Here is an 18,936-nt window from a genome sequence, read left to right as displayed (position 1 = left end):
CTCTATTCATGACCTACATACAAAGAATTCAGATAATCTCTAGAGGACTATATGGCAACAAAGAAAGAAAACAGAGAATGTTGGTGAGGGGACCGCAACAATGCAGACAATATTATGCATAATTGAATCAATGTATATCAATAAAATTTGACACATTAGATGCTATAATCTCTCACAAGATAGAGCAAAATGGATTGTTGTCATAGGGAACAGCATAGCTGCAGCTACACGCTAGCATTCATTACAATGGTTAGGTATACATTTAGCGGATTCAAACTTAGGGGGGTCGGGCCTTTTCTCTTTAGCCTTCGGTGGACCAACACCAATGAGATCTGCTACCTTTCTGGTCTTCCTCACTCGGGTTGCAACTAAAACAGGATCAACATTCCCAATAACGGTTAGTATCCCCTTCTCACTATCCACCGATTTCTGATCAATGCATGTTCATTCAAAATATATATAGCATCATTTTACACATGTCATAGTTCAAAACATAGTAAATTTCAACAAACTTGTCAACCCATTCTTCATACCTTGAAGTTTAGTGACGACTTTAATATATTGCTTTTGCACTTATGGCAGTGAATGTTGACTTTCACCTCTATTTTCTGCATAGAAATGCAAAGAACAAGAGCCGTGAATTTGAAAGAACTAGAATGAATAACAGCAAAATTTCACTAAAAACTAGGCCTTACCTTCACCTCCATGGCAGTGAAAATTATCAAATTGAACTATATGTTCCCTCAACCTAGGATTAATGTTGGAAACCTATTTGTAGGAGTAGGACTGTAAATAATAATAATAATAATTAAATAAAAAATGTCAACTTAGTAAAGAAAGACTTTGACTTTGTTTTTATGATTTTGAATGGTCGAAACCAGAATATAAGGTGGTTGCACATTTAGTTTTTTATTCTTTCATTTTTCCTTTGATACAGGGAAACATGAAGTCTATGATGACATGGAGCAAGTACTAATGTGATGTAAATGTCAAAACCGAGTGGTATGTTTGTGGAATTTTAATAGCTTAGAAAATTCTTGACAGTGATTGTTTCCTTAGAAAATTGTTTGACGGTGATTATTTTCTTGAAGAAGGGTTCAAATCCTCCTCCCGAACAGCTCATGGTATTTTAGTGATGTAGACAAAGAAGTGAATTCCACAGGCCAATTCTTCCTAGGATATGTACTCAAACAACAAAATTAAGGTCACTAATGTCAATGGAGAGAGAGAGAGAGAGAGAGAGAGAGGGATTTTGACAATTCCATTGTATGTATTTTATACCTTTTTACAACAAAAAAAGAGGGGATAGGATTGAATCTGATATGAAAGATTGGCATCTGCTAACAAACCACCACAAATCAGTACTTCAAAAAATTCCATCACTAAATTATAATCTCTCTGTGATATTTGCATAAGTAGATACTATCTTTTGGATTAGTTAAATAATGTTATTATAGTTTCAAATGGATGGATTTGAATGGAATAACTCCGCAATTATAGCTATTTGAAATCATCAAGATATATATAAAGCTAAACATTTTCCCAAACATTTGCAAAAATTTGTCGCCTAAATGAGTTTTTGTGATAAACCAAAATGCACAAACCATTCAGACTAAATTAAAGACAAGCTTTGGTATAATCATTATAAACAAATTGCAGACAATAATACCATGCTTAATTGAAGCAATGTATATACTAGTACACAAAATTATTAAAATTTGAACACATTAGATGCCATATTCTAGAGACCACACACAAATATGTGTATGGGCAAAAATCTCATGACCGAATGCCTCAAAGAAACCTCATCAAGAATGGACAACAAGAACGCTAACTCATTTGCCTCTCTGTCATTAAGATTTCTAAAGAAATTCAAATTCCAACAGAGACATATAGGATGAAACCATAGAGGCAAATAGACACCTGATGAGACAGAGACAAGCAATGCAAACCAGAGAACAATGAACAAAATAATCCTTGCCCCTTCCAATATCCTCCCAGAAATGCACATGCTCCCCATTACCCACATTGACACCAACAATATGATAAAATTAGACAAGAAATATGCAATTATCCACTGAGACCATTTGTTGTTGTTCTGGTGAATAGATACTCAATTTAAGAAACAACAGATTAGAAAGAAACGTGTAGCAGCTTGATACACCCACCAAATCCTAAATACCATATTTTATACTTTTTATTGATATTATTGCCCGTACTGATGTGATACATCAAGTTTCTATTATAAAATATAGATTTATACACACACACATATATATATATATAGATTTCTACCAAAGAAAGGGCATACAAATTGACAAACCAAAACAATGAGAACACATATATATATGTACATATATATATAGAAAAGAAGATACCTGGTGCGAAATGGACGGAGATTAGGGCTTCTGGTGGTGCTGCATCAATGAAGCAAAACGAACAGAGAATAGGGCTTCCGGTGGTGCGATTCGAAAGGAGAGAGAGGGCTTCCGGTGGTGTGATTCGAACGGAGAGAGGGGGTTTCCGGTAGTGCTTGTGTGCATGTGAAAGAGCAAGGAAGAAATCAGTGAGAGGGTTTCACGAGTTCAGACCAGAGAGAGAGAGACGAGACTGGGTAAGAGTGAGAGAAAGAGCGCGAGAGAGGAGTGATTTGGGTAGACTGATTTGGGAAGACAAAACAACGTCGTTTTGTCCCCTTAAATTATAAGTGACGAACTTCTATTTGTCTCTGAATTTTTTTTACAATGGTGACGAAATTTTTCATCTCTAATATGGCGCCCAAATTTTTTACCAAAATTTCCAAGGGCGGGAATCTATTCTGCGATGAAAAATAAAATTTAGAGACGAAAAAAAAATTTGTCACCTATTATTTTATTTATTTTAAACATTTGGTGATGAAATTTTGTTTTTGTCTCCAAAAATAGTACAATTGGAGACAAAATCTTATTTTCATCACTAAAACATGTATATTTGGAGACGAAATATTTTTTCGTCATGTATTTTCGTCATCATAGACCTTTTTTGTTGTAGTGGATGGCCAAACAGCTTTGCATGCTACCATCGTAGAGGGGTATTTTGGTAATTTTATACTTCTCTCCTTTATTATGAGTGTTGCTATTAGCAGGGAAATTCTATTTCGAAACACTTATTTATCTCAATGCACATTATTTCTCAATGCACTCACTTATTAATTTGGTTATTGATTATTCTTTTCATTCCACACGCTTTATGTTCCAATTATACCCTAATTCATATCCTTGTACACACACCACCTAAACCCTCATTCCACATACTTTTACCCATTCAATTGAAAACCCTCTTCCACATATGCATGAAAATGACCCATCGAAGAAACAATGAAGACCCATTGACATCTCCAAGACCCTATATTTGACAATTCCATTGAAAACCCTCCAATTGAAATATTTTTATGTATTATCTATTTGCAATTCATTTTGTTTGCGTTCCATTGGAAAACTTGCATGTTTTTCTATCATTTTTTTATTTTTCATTCGACACTGATTTACCCCCCCCCCCCCAAAAAAAAAAAAAAAAAACCTTAATCCACTGTTAACTTCCAAAATATTAGATATTTTCAGAACTTGGTTTGTTGTCTTGATTGATATCTCCACCGGGCTTGTCGCTTTTCTCCAAAACCTTTCCATTTGCAATCTTCGGTTTGTTCACTTTTTCAACTTGTTCAATAGGTACACAATGTGGTTAACTGTATGATCCAATGTTTTTCTGAATATTGGTGGGAGTAAAAAGACATCCCATCAGAAGAGACAAATATGCTTCTAATCAAGGCAAATTGGCCTAGTAAACTAAAAACAATGAAAGAAATGACTAATAGTGGAGAAATTAAGGTTTGATTTTTGTTTATTTAAAAGATGTGTATTGAGATTTTTTTTTATTTTTAAAGTATGTGTATAGACAATATTTTGATATAATATTATGGGTGTGTTTTGATGTCCATTATGGTCATTTTATTTTAGGGTATAATTTTCGTTAAAATAATATTTCATTAAGTGTATGTATTGAGGTAAATAGGTGTGTGGAAATAGAATTTCCCATATTAGCAGCCCATAAATTATTTTAGATCCCCAATTTTTAGCTTTTTTTTTATTACAATAATAACCTCAAATAAAATTACTACAAAGGACATCATTAATTTTGGGACAGCACATCTCACAATTAAACCTACACACCCACTACATCATGAATTAGGATTTATGAGAGCACCCACCTCCATCACCACCCATCCATCTTCCCCAAATCCTACCTTAAAAACCTACCCACTTTCAAAACCTTGAAAAACCTGTGGCAGCAATAATCTGACGGTAACGGTGGCAACCATATGATTATCTACATTGAACGGTCAAAACATGGAAATTTCTTAATACATTGAATGGTCAAAATTGTTAACGCTTGTAAAAGTTTTCATTTTTTCAATTTCGGGAATATAGGCCCGAACATTACTTATTTGTCCGGAAATATGTTCCCGAACAAATAAGGAATGTTCGAGAATGCAGGTCCGAACATGGAAATTTTTTAACACATTGAACGGTCAAAATTGTTAACGCTTGCAGAAGTTTTCATTTTTTCAAGTTGAGGAATACAGGCCCGAACATTGCTTATTTATTCGTGAACATATTCCCGAACATAGATTATTTGTTCGGGAATGCAGGTCTGAACATAGAAATTTGTTAACACTTTTAACGGTTAAAATTCTTAACACTCGCAGAAATTTTATTTTTTCAAGTTCAGTAATTTCAGTTTTAAAGAAGCAATGAGAGAGAGACAGAGAGAGAGCATACCAACTGTGACAATGGTTAAACTGGCAAAGACAATATTCTTCTTCTTCTTCTTCTTCTTCTTCTTCGTGGGTTTTGAAAATGATGAGACTCTTCTTTTTCTTAATAGGTTTTGTTAGGTTTTTTTGGGGGTGTGGGGGATGTGCATTCAATGGATGGAATGTTTAAGGATAATTTTAATATTATTTGGGGGGAAACAAGAAATTTTAAGGGTTTTAAAATTTATAAATGGGGGTCCAAAAAAATGAAGGATCCAAAATAATTCATCAAGTGCTAATAGCACCACTCTTTATTTTTTATATGCACTTATTATAAAAACAAACCTGGACCATCCAGTTTTTAGTTGTGGGCTTATTATAGAGCCTATTTTGATGATACATTTAGTTGGTCGTTGAGGTGTATACATGTTGATTGTTTATTTAAAATATCAAATCAATTTGATGATCGTAACTATATGATTTCATAAATAAACCCACATTTTACCGTTTCATTTTTATGCATTATTTAGATGTCATGGAAGCCCTTGTTAGAGCGGAACCAGAACTAATAAAAGAAACTGATCATCATGGTAGAACCCCACTCCACTACGCAGCATCTATGGGAGACCACAGGACAGTTCAAAGATTACTTCAACTTCACATCGACATAGTATACATTTCCAATCAAGATGGAGTGTCACCACTTCATGTTGCGGCATACAGAGGCCATACCAACATAATCAAAGAGATCATCCAATGTTGCTTGGATTCTGGAGAACTGCTAGATCTAAGAGGCCAAAACACTCTTCACTTTGCCGTCCTCAGTGGAAAATCAAGTGTTATTAGGTACATTTTAGAAACAACAGAGCTAGAGGGGCTTATAAACTAGGTAGATAATGATGGAAACACACCTTTGCACTTGGCCACCAGAGAAACAAAAAGTTAGATAGCACGTTACTTGATTTGGGATAAGAAAGTAGATCAAAGAGCCAAGAACAACATTGGCCAAACATCCATTGACTATGAGGAGTCAATTAGAAAGGCATACTCGAGATTTCCAAAGGTAATTAATATTGGTAGAGTTATAGTTCATATAATTAACTATTTAATTAGGTACATTGATTTTGGAGATTGTTTCTCTTCAATTGGATCACCAAGAGGTGTTGTTTGGCTATTGATGTTCAATCAACTTAATTTTTTGCACAGATTCTCATAATGGTTCCTTGTCTCGGAGTCCATCGCTATGAGTTTCTCTATGATTACAGCTTGCATACTCTTCTAGGGAGCTATTATTGCCGAAGAAACCTAGTTATACTACTTTTCTAGTGCCACTGTGCTCATAAATGTTGCACTGTTTTCAACTACTATCGCCTTCATAATTGGATTGATTGTTATTATGCCCAATCAACCGTTTGTTCGCATCATGTGTCGTATAATAGGGTTACTTTTCCATATCGTAAACTTCCTTTTTTTTTTCCAATTGGCATAGATTTTTTCTTTAGGGGAAGTTTGTCAGTTCTTGATTTTTCGCCTATGTAGGATCAAGACTAAATTTCTCAAAAGATGAACTCTTGCAAATATGCATAATCCCAAATTGATCATTCCATATAAATCTACAAAGCAAAGCTATTGGAATTTGTGATTTCAATCTTTGAATCTGTGATTTCGATCCAACTCTACATGATCCAATACAATGTGCGTAAGAGTTGGGTTTTTTATTTTGACAAAATTTTCAAATTTGAAGACTTATGGGAGATAATGTCTAGAGACCTCAAAAATATGAACAATGCTGGAGACTCAAAAATTCTACCAGAAGTTCTACCAAATGTCTCACATGGGTGTGGATCCCACACCCATGTGAGACATTTGGTAGAACTTTTGATGTCTCTAGCATTATTCATATTTTTTTGTGTTCTTAATAATGACAACTTGTTGTTTAAAAGTTTACTTTGACTGGAATTGATGAACTTTTTCAGAATAAACTACACCATTCAAAAACTTCAAGAATGAATAAAACATAAACAAGTCTCAAATCTTCACTCAAAAAATATGAGAAAGGAATATATTTTCACACTCCAAGAATAAGAACATGATTCTCTTTTATAAAGAGAGCAATTACAACAGAAAAGGAAACTAATTAAAACTAATATTTGACAGCTTCTACTTTCCTACTTTTCCTAATTTCATACAGCTTTTACTATCCATATTTACATAGAAAAATAGATCCTAGAATATTGACTGAATCAAGGCCTTAATAATGGAATTTCCAGCACTCCCGCTCAAGCTGGTTTAAAGATATCTTCTATAGCCAGCTTGCTAGTTAGCTTATCAAATTGCTTCTTGTGTAGTCCATTTATTATCACATCATCTAATTGTTCACCTGTTGAAGATATGTCATATAAATTATTTCAACATTGATTTTCTCCTTGATGAAATGTTTATCCACTTGTATATGTTTTGTGCAATCATGTAGAAATGGATTATGAGCTATAAATAGAGCTGCTTTGTTGTCACAATAGACCTTCATAGGAAGCGGATAAGAAAGCTTCAATTCTTCAAGAATTCTTTTGATCCATATTACTTCATAGATTCCATGGGCAACAACTCTGAACTCTGCTTCTGCACCATTTCTAGCTACCACATTCTGTTTTTTACTCCGCCATGTAACTAGGTTCCTACCTACAAAGGAGCAGTATCCGGATATTGATCTCATGTCCATAACACTTCCTGCCCAATCTGCATCTGTGTAGACTTCAACTTGAAGATATCCATGTTTCTTGAATAGTAAGCCTCTCCCTGGAGTTCCTTTCAGATATCTTAAGGTCTTATAAACGGCCTCAAAGTGTTCTACCCCTGGTGAGTGCATAAACTGACTAACCATGCTGACTACAAAGGTGATATCAGGTCGTGTATGAGACAAGCAGAACAATTTCCCTACAAGTCTCTGATATTGTTCCCTATCTTTTACTTCTTCAACCTTAGCAGCTTGTAACTTCAAGTTATTTTACAACCAAGCAAACCTGTTTCTCCAAGGAGATCAAGAACATATTTTCTCTAGTTAATGAATATACCTTCGTTGGATCTTGCAAATTCCATTCCATGGAAATACTTGACGGCTCGTAGTTCCTTAATTTGAAATTCTTTTGCGAGTTTCTTCTTGAGGGCTGCTAATTCTGCTTTATCATCACTAGTTAAAATGATGTCATTAACATAAACAATCAAAATTGCAATTTTACTATTTTTTGAATGTTTATAAAATATTGTGTAATCTGCTTGACTCTGCGAGAAGCCACAGCTGATAACTGCATTTCCAAAGCGTTCAAACCAGGCTCTTGGTGATTGTTTGAGTCTGTATAATGACTTATTCAATCTGCATACTTTGTTGCTACCAAGTGTCTGCTCAAATCCAAGCAGTAGGCTCATGAACACCTCCTCTTCAAGATCACCATTGAGAAATGCATTTTTAATGTCAAATTGATGTAGAGGCCAATCTAAATTTACTGCAAGAGATAACAACACTCTGATGGAATTTATTTTAGCAACATGAGCAAAAGTCTCCTGATAATCGATCCCATATATCTGAATGAAGCCTTTAGCCACCAGTCTCGCCTTGTATCTCTCAACATTTCCAAGTGAAGCCTTTAGCCACCAGTCTCGCCTTGTATCTCTCAACATTTCCATCAGCTTTACATTTTATGATAAACACCCATTTACACCCAACTGTTTTCTTGCCTCTGGGTAGATTAACTATCTCCCAAGTACCACTTCTTCTTAAAGCATTCATCTCCTCCATGACTACTAATTTCCAATTCGGATCATCCAGTGTTTCCTGTATATTCCTTGGAACAAACAAGTGTGAAATCTAAGATGTGAAAGCTCTATGGTTTTTAGACAGTCATTGATAAGAGAGGTAATTTGCAATAGGATGTTTAATGCAATTTCAAACACCTTTCCTAATTGCTATAAGAACACCAAGGTCAGAAATAGAAGGAATGGGATTACCTGAAGTTTCAGTGCCAAAACTCGGATGGCATTTGGGTCTTTATTCCTCAAATGAAATCTCTTCCTAGTATAAACCTGAAGCTCAGAATTTAGATCAGGTTGATCAATTTGTAGTACTTCTCCCCCTAAACGAGAATCTTTGTTACTAGGCACCAAAGAACCTGGTTCTCCTAAGTGAGCATTATCAGACGCACTTGGACTTGGACTTCTTAATTTACCATTCTCAAAAATATGTGGTTCTTATGTAGGATAAATGACATTGGGGAGTGGGATAGAAACATCCCAAAAATTGGCTTCCCCTCCACTTGTCGCCCCTTGAAAAGAATGTTTGGTGAAGTAGGATTGTGTTTCCAAAATGACACATCCATACTCGAATGGAATTTCTTTGTTTGAGGATCGAAACACTTATACCCCTTTTGGTTTGATGAATAACCCAAAAAAACACATTTTATGGCATGTGGGTCAAGTTTTGAACGAAGTTGACTTAGAACATGAACATAGGCAGTACATCCAAAAACTTTGACGGGTAAATCAGAAAACAACCTTGTTTTAGGGGGGGAAAAAATTTAGACAATCAAAAGGTGTTTTGTATATTAACACCTTAGTAGGCATCCTGTTTATCAAGTAAGAGGCTGTTAAAACTGCTTCACTCCATAAATACTTAGGAACATGCATGTAAAACATTATAACATGTGCCACCTCAAGTAAATGTTTATTTTTTCATTCTGCAGTACCATTCTGTTGAGGGGTATCTCGACATGGAGATTGATGAAAAATCCCTTTTTTGTCCAAAAACTCACCCAGGTGCTTATTGAAATATTTTGTTCTATTGTCAAAATGTAATGTACTAATTTTGGTTTGAAATTGGTTTTCAATCATATTGTAAAAATTTGTGAATAAATTTTTCACGTCAGATTTTTTGTTCATCAAATAAATCCAACATAAGCGTGTGTGGTCATCAACAAATGTAAAAAACCATCTTTTACCAGAAAGAGTAGTGATTTTAGAAGGGCCCCAAACATCACTATGAATTAAATAAAAAGGCTTGGAAGTCTGGTAATATTTTGGCAAATAAGTAGAGCGATGAAATTTTGCAAAAGTACAACTTTCACAATGAAAAGAAGAAAAATCAAACCCTTTAAATAATCTTGGAAATAAGTGTTTCAGATAAAGAAAACTAGGATGTCCTAGTCTATAGTGCCATAGTATTATTTTTCCATGAACAGAGATTGAACTAGTACTATTAAAGCTCTGAGCTTTTTTATTACTGAAAGGTACTTCATCAAAGTAGTAAAGGCCTTCAATCATCCTAGCACGCCCAATCATCATCCCTGAGTTCTGGTCCTGAAATTCATTATGGGATTCAAAAAATGTAAGACGACAATTAGAATCCTTAGATAGTTTACTGACAGACAAAAGCTTGCAGGCTAAGTTAAGGACATGAAGAATAGAATTGAGATTAATTTTCTCGGTTAGTTTAATAAGTCATTTTCCTGCAATAGGTGAAAAACTACCATAGGCTATTCTGATTTTTTTCATGTCCAGAACAAGGGAAATAGGTACTGAATAAATGGGAAAAACTAGTCATGTGATCGGAGGCTCCGAAATCTATGATCCACGGAGAGAAGTTTAGGCAAGAGAAGGCTTTAGGATTTCTACCTATTTGTGCCAAAGAAACACGAGTACCGGATAAGGAGTTGGATTTTATCAGCTTTAAGAGTTAATCAATCTGCTTTTTGTTGAAGGGACCTGTAGACACCCTATTTTTGACCGCCCTCAAGACTTGGGCACTCTGTCCTGGGCACTCAATGATGAAAGTTCCAATGTGTATGATTCGAATTCTCAATGAAGGAATCCAAGGTCCAGCTCTAAAACAATCCGAAAACTTTCTCTCTCTCTTGCAACTTCTATACCCTTTGGTTAGACACTCTAAACCAAACCTTGAGAGTTCTTTGTTAAGGTGTTTGAGCTTGTATTTTAGCTCTTAAGGGTGTGGATTTGTTGGTTTGTAACTAAAAAAGATACTTCACTTCAAAAGGTATAATTCTTAGCTTTCTTACCTTATTTATTTACTCTCTTTCTCTACTATTTTTAGGTTATTTTTACCTTGTTTTTATGGGCTAAAACTTGTGGTTTAAAGCCATTAAAGATAGAGGGGTGGATCACCATTCTTTGGACCTCGTTTCATAGGCTTTTACCCTTGTGTTTCCCACCTTTTTTATTAACTTTTCTTGAAATTTTTACCACTGGTTTTCAAGAGTTTTCCAGAGGCTAAAAATCATGTTTTGAAGTCCCAAAAAATGGAGGGGGGTGTAGACGCGCCCTTGGGCTTCATGCTTCCACAGTTCGGACTCAAATGTCGCGGTTCTGAATCTAATCCCGCAAAGTGCAATGCGAGACCGATAAATCACCAAAGAGTCCAAATTCGGCAAATCGTTTTGAAAAACTGATTTTTAGAAAGAAGTGCCAAACATGGACTGCTTTACCAAATACAGAGTCGCCACCTAAATATTTTATTTTTGGGGAAATTTAAGAAACCCTGACTCGTGCCTAAGGCCACGTGTCCGCCATCACCAAAGTTGCCTCGGCTCAAGAAATTGGGTACGAGAGGGGAAGGTCATACAATGAGCACCCCCGCTCGCCCGATCAAAAATCGGCCTTTACTAACATGATATCTTGTTTTTGAAAACACATGCGTTTTTATTCCAATTTATTAGCCTAGAATTACTATGTGATGCGCACAGCATACAAGTATAGACTGGATCGCCTAAGTTGGAACAAAGCATCTCATGTTTGTTTTTGAAAGTTGTTTGCTACTCGCAAGTAGGCTAACATATGGATTTTGCCACCCTCAAGTGGGCTTAGAAAACATGGTGATTTGTCACTCTCAAGTGGGCTTGAAAACTCACAATCAATGAATCGTTCCAATTCAAGTGATCTAACCTTCACCCACAGGCATTCAGGCAGTTATATCATATAAGCAGTTAGCCTCATGGCAAGCATGCTATCATGGCAACACTCACACTCATGCAAGGATGCTAAAGCATAAACACTTACCGAGTACTCCGAGCCAAAACAAAAGCTATGTTAGAAATCAATGCATGATCCTAGCTATGTCAAGAATGCTTAATGCAACACATACAAAAATGCAACTAAGGTAGGCTCGGCTATTCTAAAATGTCATGTGAAATGCAATTTGATACATGTATTCAAACAAGAATTGAAATACAATGCAGTTAGTATGATGCGCCGAGCCTGGTGCATGCAAGACAGATGAATGGATGCAAACATGCGAGCATAAGGATGCTAATTGAAACATGCCCTAAAACTAACCATCGTAAGCTGGTAAATAAATGGGAGAAAGAAATGGGGGTTGGAAGACATGCATCACACACACGCACACTTATTTACAACAGTTGTGCCCTCTCGACGGAGGGTCCGAATAAATAATACAAAACCAGCTAGCTAATCTAAGCTAATCTAATTAAACTAGTTATTACACGACGAAATGAATAACAAGTTACAACTACTTATTACACAACATTAACTAAGTAAGGAATCCAAATGAGCATGCAAACTAAATGAATGTGGGATGTCCCAACTCTGCTTTGAATGACAAAGGATGCATGCATGCTTGAATTGCCTTGTTCGAAAATCCCTCACGACGCCCCGACTTGCCTCTGTTTGCAATTGACCTCAGAACACTGTACAAAGCTCCAGAAGGCTAAAACTCTACCCTGGGAATCTGTGGGAAGGCTGCCGACCAGCTATTGGCCTTAGAGACCACCTGCCGACCACTTTTGTGGTGAAAAATCAGAAAAAGTGGTCGGCTAGCCAGTAAATCTGGTCGGCCGACCAATTTCGGCCCCTGGTTTCTGGTTTTCTGCAACAGAAGGCAAGGGAGAGAGATGGCAAAGTATTCGCAACACGTGTGCACGACCACTCTCCCCATCATTGCATAAGCTCAAGGGAATGTAGTCCTTGACCCTCGGGCCACCAATCACGCATCTCGATGCATGATGGCCGAGGAGTCGAATTGCACGACTCAATGTGAAATGAATGCACATACAAGCACCTAAAGCCAACAACTCCGTCATGGGCAGTCAAGAGTGTCGGCGACCGGGAATCGAGGCACGTTTCATCATTTCAAGCATGAAACGTCCCTCGTTCCCCATGTTTGGACTAACCCCTATTCCAAACACAATGCAACAAACAAGGCATGCACCAATGCAACTCTAGCATGCAATCTCAATGCAATGCAACTAAGTCATGCAAATATGCAAGGGATAACATGCAAACATGAAACTAGCATACACAATGCTATGAACTAACAATGGCATACTCAATGCACATGGCACTTAGCATACACAATGCACATAGAAACTAACATACACAATGAGATGAACAAGGCATGCACAATGCAATGATCAATCATGCGACAACATGGCATACTCAATGCTATGAACCACAATGGCATACTCAATGCAAAATGGACTAAACCAAAACGGATGGGCCTCAGCCACACCCAAATCAGTGGCCAATAGATGATGGAAATAAGGCATCAAAACACATACGATCATACACAATGCAACGGCCCCAAGTCTAAGGCACAAAACACAACTTTCCAAACACATTGAAAGGATGAAATATGGAGTGCAATGACACATGTTTCAGCTCTGAAATGGCATACAAAATGACTCTGAATTATGCAAACAACTCATGTAATGCATGTTGAATGGCTCAAGCATCGAAACTAGTGAAGTGTATTACACTATAGGCATGCAAGGCAATGCTCAAATGGCCAAACCAACTCCAAAAAGACCCTATGCAGGTGCAAAACAGTAGCAAAATGAGTTGGGATGATGGCTTGAAAGGCACAAAAATGAAGCTCATGCAATGGCTCACAAAATAGGATATAAAAGCACAACTCTCAAGGGCACTTAAAGAGTGGAAAACATGGAAGTATGACAGTCCTATATGCTCTGAAATTACATGCAAAGTGAAGCCATATCATGCAAATAGCTCAAATAAAGCATGCCAAGAGACTTGAAATACAAAGCTAGTCAAGGGCTTTACACTACAACCATACCAAGCAATGCTCAAATGACCTAAAGCACTCAAAATAGACCTAATGCGGGTCAAAATAGTGGCTGAAATGGGCTGAAATGATAGCATGCTAAGCAAGAAAAAGCATGCCCAAATGATGGCTCGCAAGCAAGGCACAAAGCTCAACTCTCAAATACAATTAAAGAGTGATAAACATGAGAGTATGGAAAAAATATAAGCTCTGAAATTTCATGCCAAATGATGCCAAGGTATGTAAACATCACAAATATAGCATGCTAGGGACCTCAAAACTCAACACTTGCCAAAAGCATTTGCACTATAACTATACAAAACATGAGTGATATGACCATGGAAGCCCAAAATAGTCCTAGAACAGCCCAAAATATGAATAAAAACATGCTGGAACATAGCCAAAATATGCTAGAATGATGAGCCAAAACATCATGCATAAAAAGCTAGTAAGCAAGATTTGTTCTACAAGTACATGAGCCACTCAAGAGACAACCAAAACAGCTTTAGATAGAGTTATGACATGCCAAATGATGGTCAAAAACTCACTGAAATGGAGTCAATACATGCTAGCAAGACATGCTACTTTGATGGGCCACAAATGGGATTAAACTACACATACTAGATGCATGCACAAGGTGACCAAACCAGCCATGGAAAGGCTTAAGGCAAGTCCTAAAAGTCACAAAAAAGTGCCTGAACCAAGCCTCAAAAGTAAAGGGATACATGCTCCTTTGATAGGCCAAAAATGCAAACAAGCAAAACCAAAAGAGAGGGGGTCACCCCCCCTCTGGTTTTAGGTCTCAAAACCACATGCCTACCACTAAAAATCCATTGGATTTCAGTGGCTAAAAGGCCAAACAAAGACTAGCTCAAAGGCCTTAAGGCATGGCTCAAAACAAGGCTAAACAAGGCATGCAAGAGGGTAGGAGACCCTCAGCACCCAAGAGGCCTTAAACAAACATGTTAAGTACTCAAAAATAAAGCTTTTTTCAATTGAAAGTTAATCCATATGAAGCATGCAAATATGGCTAAGAGTGTAATCAAAATACAGCTTAAAAAATGGAAAAAGAGGGTTACCCTTGAAGTACTGCAAAACCAGCAGATTTCCTGAGCCAAAACCAACTTTTGAGCTCCCACAAGACTCTCCAGCAACTCAGCAACAAGGTAAGAGTGTTTGGCTAGGAGGTTGTAGTGCAAAAGTGAAGGAATAACACTCTTTAAGGCACAAAATATAGAGGGAGAGAAGAATATAGAGAGAGAGAGATGTGTGTATATGCCCTAAGCCAACTTCAAAACCTAAGACAAGAGAGAGAGCCTTTCCTCTTATAGAAAAACAAGCACCAAGCTTGTTGAAGAAGTTTGAAGCTAGATGCAATCCCTCCATACACGTGTATGGAGGATGCAATCTGTGCACTCCAGCTGGCACAGGTGGCATCCACAACACCTGTAGAATATGCAGGAAGGCCGCCGACCAGTTAAAGTGGTTGGCCCGCCACTTTTTCTGGTCGGCCGACCACTCACTTTTTCTGGTCAGCCAGCTAGTTTTTTTGGTCGGCAGGAAAATTCTGCTTTCTAGGTCCAACTTCAAATGGCCATAACTCCTTCATATGGACTCCTTTCCAAGTCATTCTTGTGTCCAAATTGAAGCCCCGGAAGTAAGATTTCCAATGGTGGCAGCCTTGCATCAAAATTCCAACTGTACAAAACGTTATGCCTGGTTTGGTGAAACCGCGCAGTTTTGGTCCTACCCGGATTCATGCCGAACTTCTCCCAGACTAGTTTTCTTCTCTCCTTTCCTCTTTTCTTCAAATCCAAACCCCTAAACAAAATGTTTTGAAATATTTTTCAAAGATTTCATCTCTCTTTCATTCATTTCCACTTTGTCCTTGCTCGGTTTACCAAAAAGTGCGACATTTAACAAAATGCGAGTGTCGGAACATCGTAGAAACTTTATTTTCAAAACATTTTGAAAGAGAGGGTTTCAAGGTCTAAAATATTTTGATCAAGATTGTTTTGGTCCAAAAGGGGTATGAAGTTAAGATTTGTCTCTCTCCTTGCCGAAGAAACTGAACTTTTGCCCTGCACACATTTCTTCACCAAGTAAACCATCAATAGTGCCCAAAGTCTTAAGGGCGGTCAAAAATGGGGTGTCTACAAGGGGTAGCATCCCCTCCTTGTGCTTGTTTATTAGCTTAATTGCTCCATGTTTTTATCTTACTCTCTTAGTTGTTTTTACCTTAATTACAGCACTATTTTGAGCTAATTTAGGATTATTTTTATGTGTTAGTTTCATTCATGCTTTGTATTGCATGCTTGTAGTGTAATGGTCCTCATAGGCTTGGTAGTTTAGGCCTTAGCCACCAGCCTATTTGAGTTGATAGCATTTATTTCTTGCTTTCCATACTTGTGTTCACCTCTAAGCATCTCTGCAATCTCCCTCTTTTCTAGGCCTTTTCTCTTTGTTTTGACAGTTGCCCCAAAAGGAGTGTTGTTTAAGCTCAAAGGGTGATATTGTGCTTAATGGTTTAATTCCTTTGGGAGTTCATTACCAACGGCATGATCTCCCTCTCATGCCTAAAACAGCATTTGGTTTAGTACTTCCCTCCTTTAGTGGACTTAAAACTCATTATTGGACTTAATTGACTAATGAATGGAAGGGAAATTAACAAGGGGTAATCAATGGTGTAAAAATGGAACAAGATAATAAAATGGTTTGGGTTCAATCAGACATTAATTGAACCCATTGAGTCTTGAATCATTTCATACTTGTTAGTGATGAAAACGGTTCAAGAATCAATGTCAACCCTTTCCCTTGATCAATCCTTGATAGGGAAGAGGTTTTGAGAGTCTTTTATTGTGCATTTATTAAAATTGTATCCCTTGGTTCATAAGTCATCACACAATGAAATTGCATCGATTGATGGCTTGCGAATTGAGCCTACCACTTCTTTGAGCCGTTTGATGATAAGGAGAGGCAAGGTGGACAAACATCCCCTGAGAATGCTCTGTTTGTGCTCTGTTTATTTTCTGTTGCAACAGGAGAAACCAAACATTAGTGTCCGGCAGGCCACCTTTACTGGGCGGCAGGCCACTATTAGTGGCTAGCCGGCCACTACTTCTGGCCTGCTAGCCACTTTTTACCAACAAGGCAGTGTACTGTTTCCTGCAGAATAGAGCAGAAACTAAGGTGAAAAGTCAATGCAATCTCCTGACTGTGCAACAGAAGCATTCTGGTAGCAAAACGGAGAGCATTTTCGAGTAGAAATCCACATCCATGCATGAACCATCCCTTGATTCTTGGGATCCATTAAAATAATGTTGTAATAATAGTATGTTGTACTTAAAGTAGCGGACTTGTAACTAATTAGTTAGTTTAGTTAGAATAGCTAGTTAGTTTTGTGTTGTACTTAATCAATTAGCTAAAGTAGTTAGTTAATTGGTGGTGTTGTAATAATTAGCTAGTATAGTTGATTTATTTCATTTGGGTTGTAATAGATTAGTTAATTCATAGTAATTGGTTAGGGCATTCATCCGGACCCCCTTGTGCGAGGGCCAATATATAATATTTGTTTATGTCTTCCAACACTATGTCTTTCTCCCTTTTATTTATTTGCTTATGATGGATAGAATTGAACATCATGATTCATTTAGCATATTCCATGGTTTGCATCCACTTGTCTTGCATGCCTCAAGGCTCGGATCATCATTCCAACAAGCATTGTTGTTCATTACTTCGTTGAATACGTGTTTAAACCTCATGCGATGAAATTGATTCACATGCTATATTAGTAGCCAAGCCTATTACTGCATCTTGCATGTGTTTGCCTTAGTCATATTGCATTAATTAGGGGCATGCATGTTTTCTAATTAATTTGCTTATTTTGGCTCGCCTCGGAGTACTAGGTGAGCATTTTATTGCTTTAGCATATTGCATGAGTGTGATTGTTACCATGTGTAGACACCCCATTTTTGACCGTCCTCAAGACTTGGACGTCATCGTTTGAACACCCGAAGATTGTGTTCTCTCGTGTTCGTTTTGAGTCCCTGAAGGTCTCGGCTAAGCGCCTTGCCTTAGAGCCTCTAATCTTGTTTGTTTTGTGCTTGGTTGTGAGCCAAGAGCTTGTCGCTTCACTTCTGGAGGAGAGGGTGACCTATCGGCCGTCCCCCTAGCTTGTCGGCCATGACTTGTGGCTGGTTGGCTATGTTGATGGCTGGTCGGATACATTGATGGCCGACGGCCATTTTTCTCCTTTTTCAAATATTTCTTTACCAGCTGTGCCAGCTGTTGTTCACTAATGCTCATCTCCATACACGTGTGTGAAGGGATGAATACAAGCCTTTGGCTTGTTTTTCTATATAATGGGGGGTCTCTCCCCCATTTGAGAGGTTAGAAAAAAATTTGTGAGCAAATTTCCTCTCTCTCTCTCTCTCTCTCCCTATTTTGTGCTTGAAAGTGAGAATTCTCTACACATTTGCACTAAGATCCTTAACCAAACATCTTCATCTTGGAGCTGAGGTTCTTTGAGGCTTAGTTTGAGTTCTTAAGGCTGGTTTTGGCTCAGAATTGTGGCTGTTTAGTGCTGTGCTTCAAAGGTATAAGGCTTACCTCACTTACACTTTGTTTTAATTGATTGCTTGGTTATCGTTTTACACTATTTTGACCTGGTTTTTCAACCATAAAAAACTCTGTTTTTAAGGTTACAAAATGGTGGTTTAGGTCTTGGTGAGTTAGGGGGTTGTCTCCTCTTTTTGCTCTTTGGCTTGTGAAGCCTTTTATGCCTTTTCTTTCCACCTTTAAACCAAACCTTTTGGCCTTTCAAACCACTAAAATTTAGAGTTATTTCAGTGGTAAAAAGTATGTTTTGAAGTCCAAAATGGGAGGGGGTGGCCTCCCCTCCTTGTGTCTTGTTTGCAAGTGTAGATAGCCTAACATGTGAGCATGTTTTTCTACCTTTTTGTGACTTGTTCTTAGCATGTTTTAGGCTTTGATTTGGCATGATTTAGCTCTATTTTGGGTTGTTTTGATCATATGAGCCTTGTCTTGCATGGCTTTAGTACAAATG

General features: G+C 37.4%; 2 long non-coding RNA genes across 2 annotated transcripts; one reads left to right on the top strand and one right to left on the bottom strand.

Annotated features, from left to right (window-relative positions):
* Window positions 1–279: 279 nt before the first annotated feature.
* On the bottom strand, window positions 280–2,605 carry LOC145797372 (uncharacterized). The gene is made up of 3 exons (XR_014338840.1): window positions 2,379–2,605; window positions 696–768; window positions 280–608 (listed from the first exon to the last, which is right to left on the bottom strand). It is a non-coding gene; the product is annotated as an uncharacterized LOC145797372 (long non-coding RNA).
* Window positions 2,606–3,032: 427 nt separating this feature from the next.
* Window positions 3,033–5,997, top strand: LOC114261076 (uncharacterized). Its single transcript, XR_014338841.1, has 2 exons — window positions 3,033–3,078; window positions 5,323–5,997. It is a non-coding gene; the product is annotated as an uncharacterized LOC114261076 (long non-coding RNA).
* Window positions 5,998–18,936: the final 12,939 nt, after the last annotated feature.

This window comes from Camellia sinensis, chromosome 8 (assembly GCF_055761805.1).
Source record: "Camellia sinensis isolate YWXY chromosome 8, ASM5576180v1, whole genome shotgun sequence".
Taxonomy (NCBI): Eukaryota; Viridiplantae; Streptophyta; class Magnoliopsida; order Ericales; family Theaceae; genus Camellia; species Camellia sinensis.
This window is presented reverse-complemented; position numbering and strand designations above follow the sequence as displayed.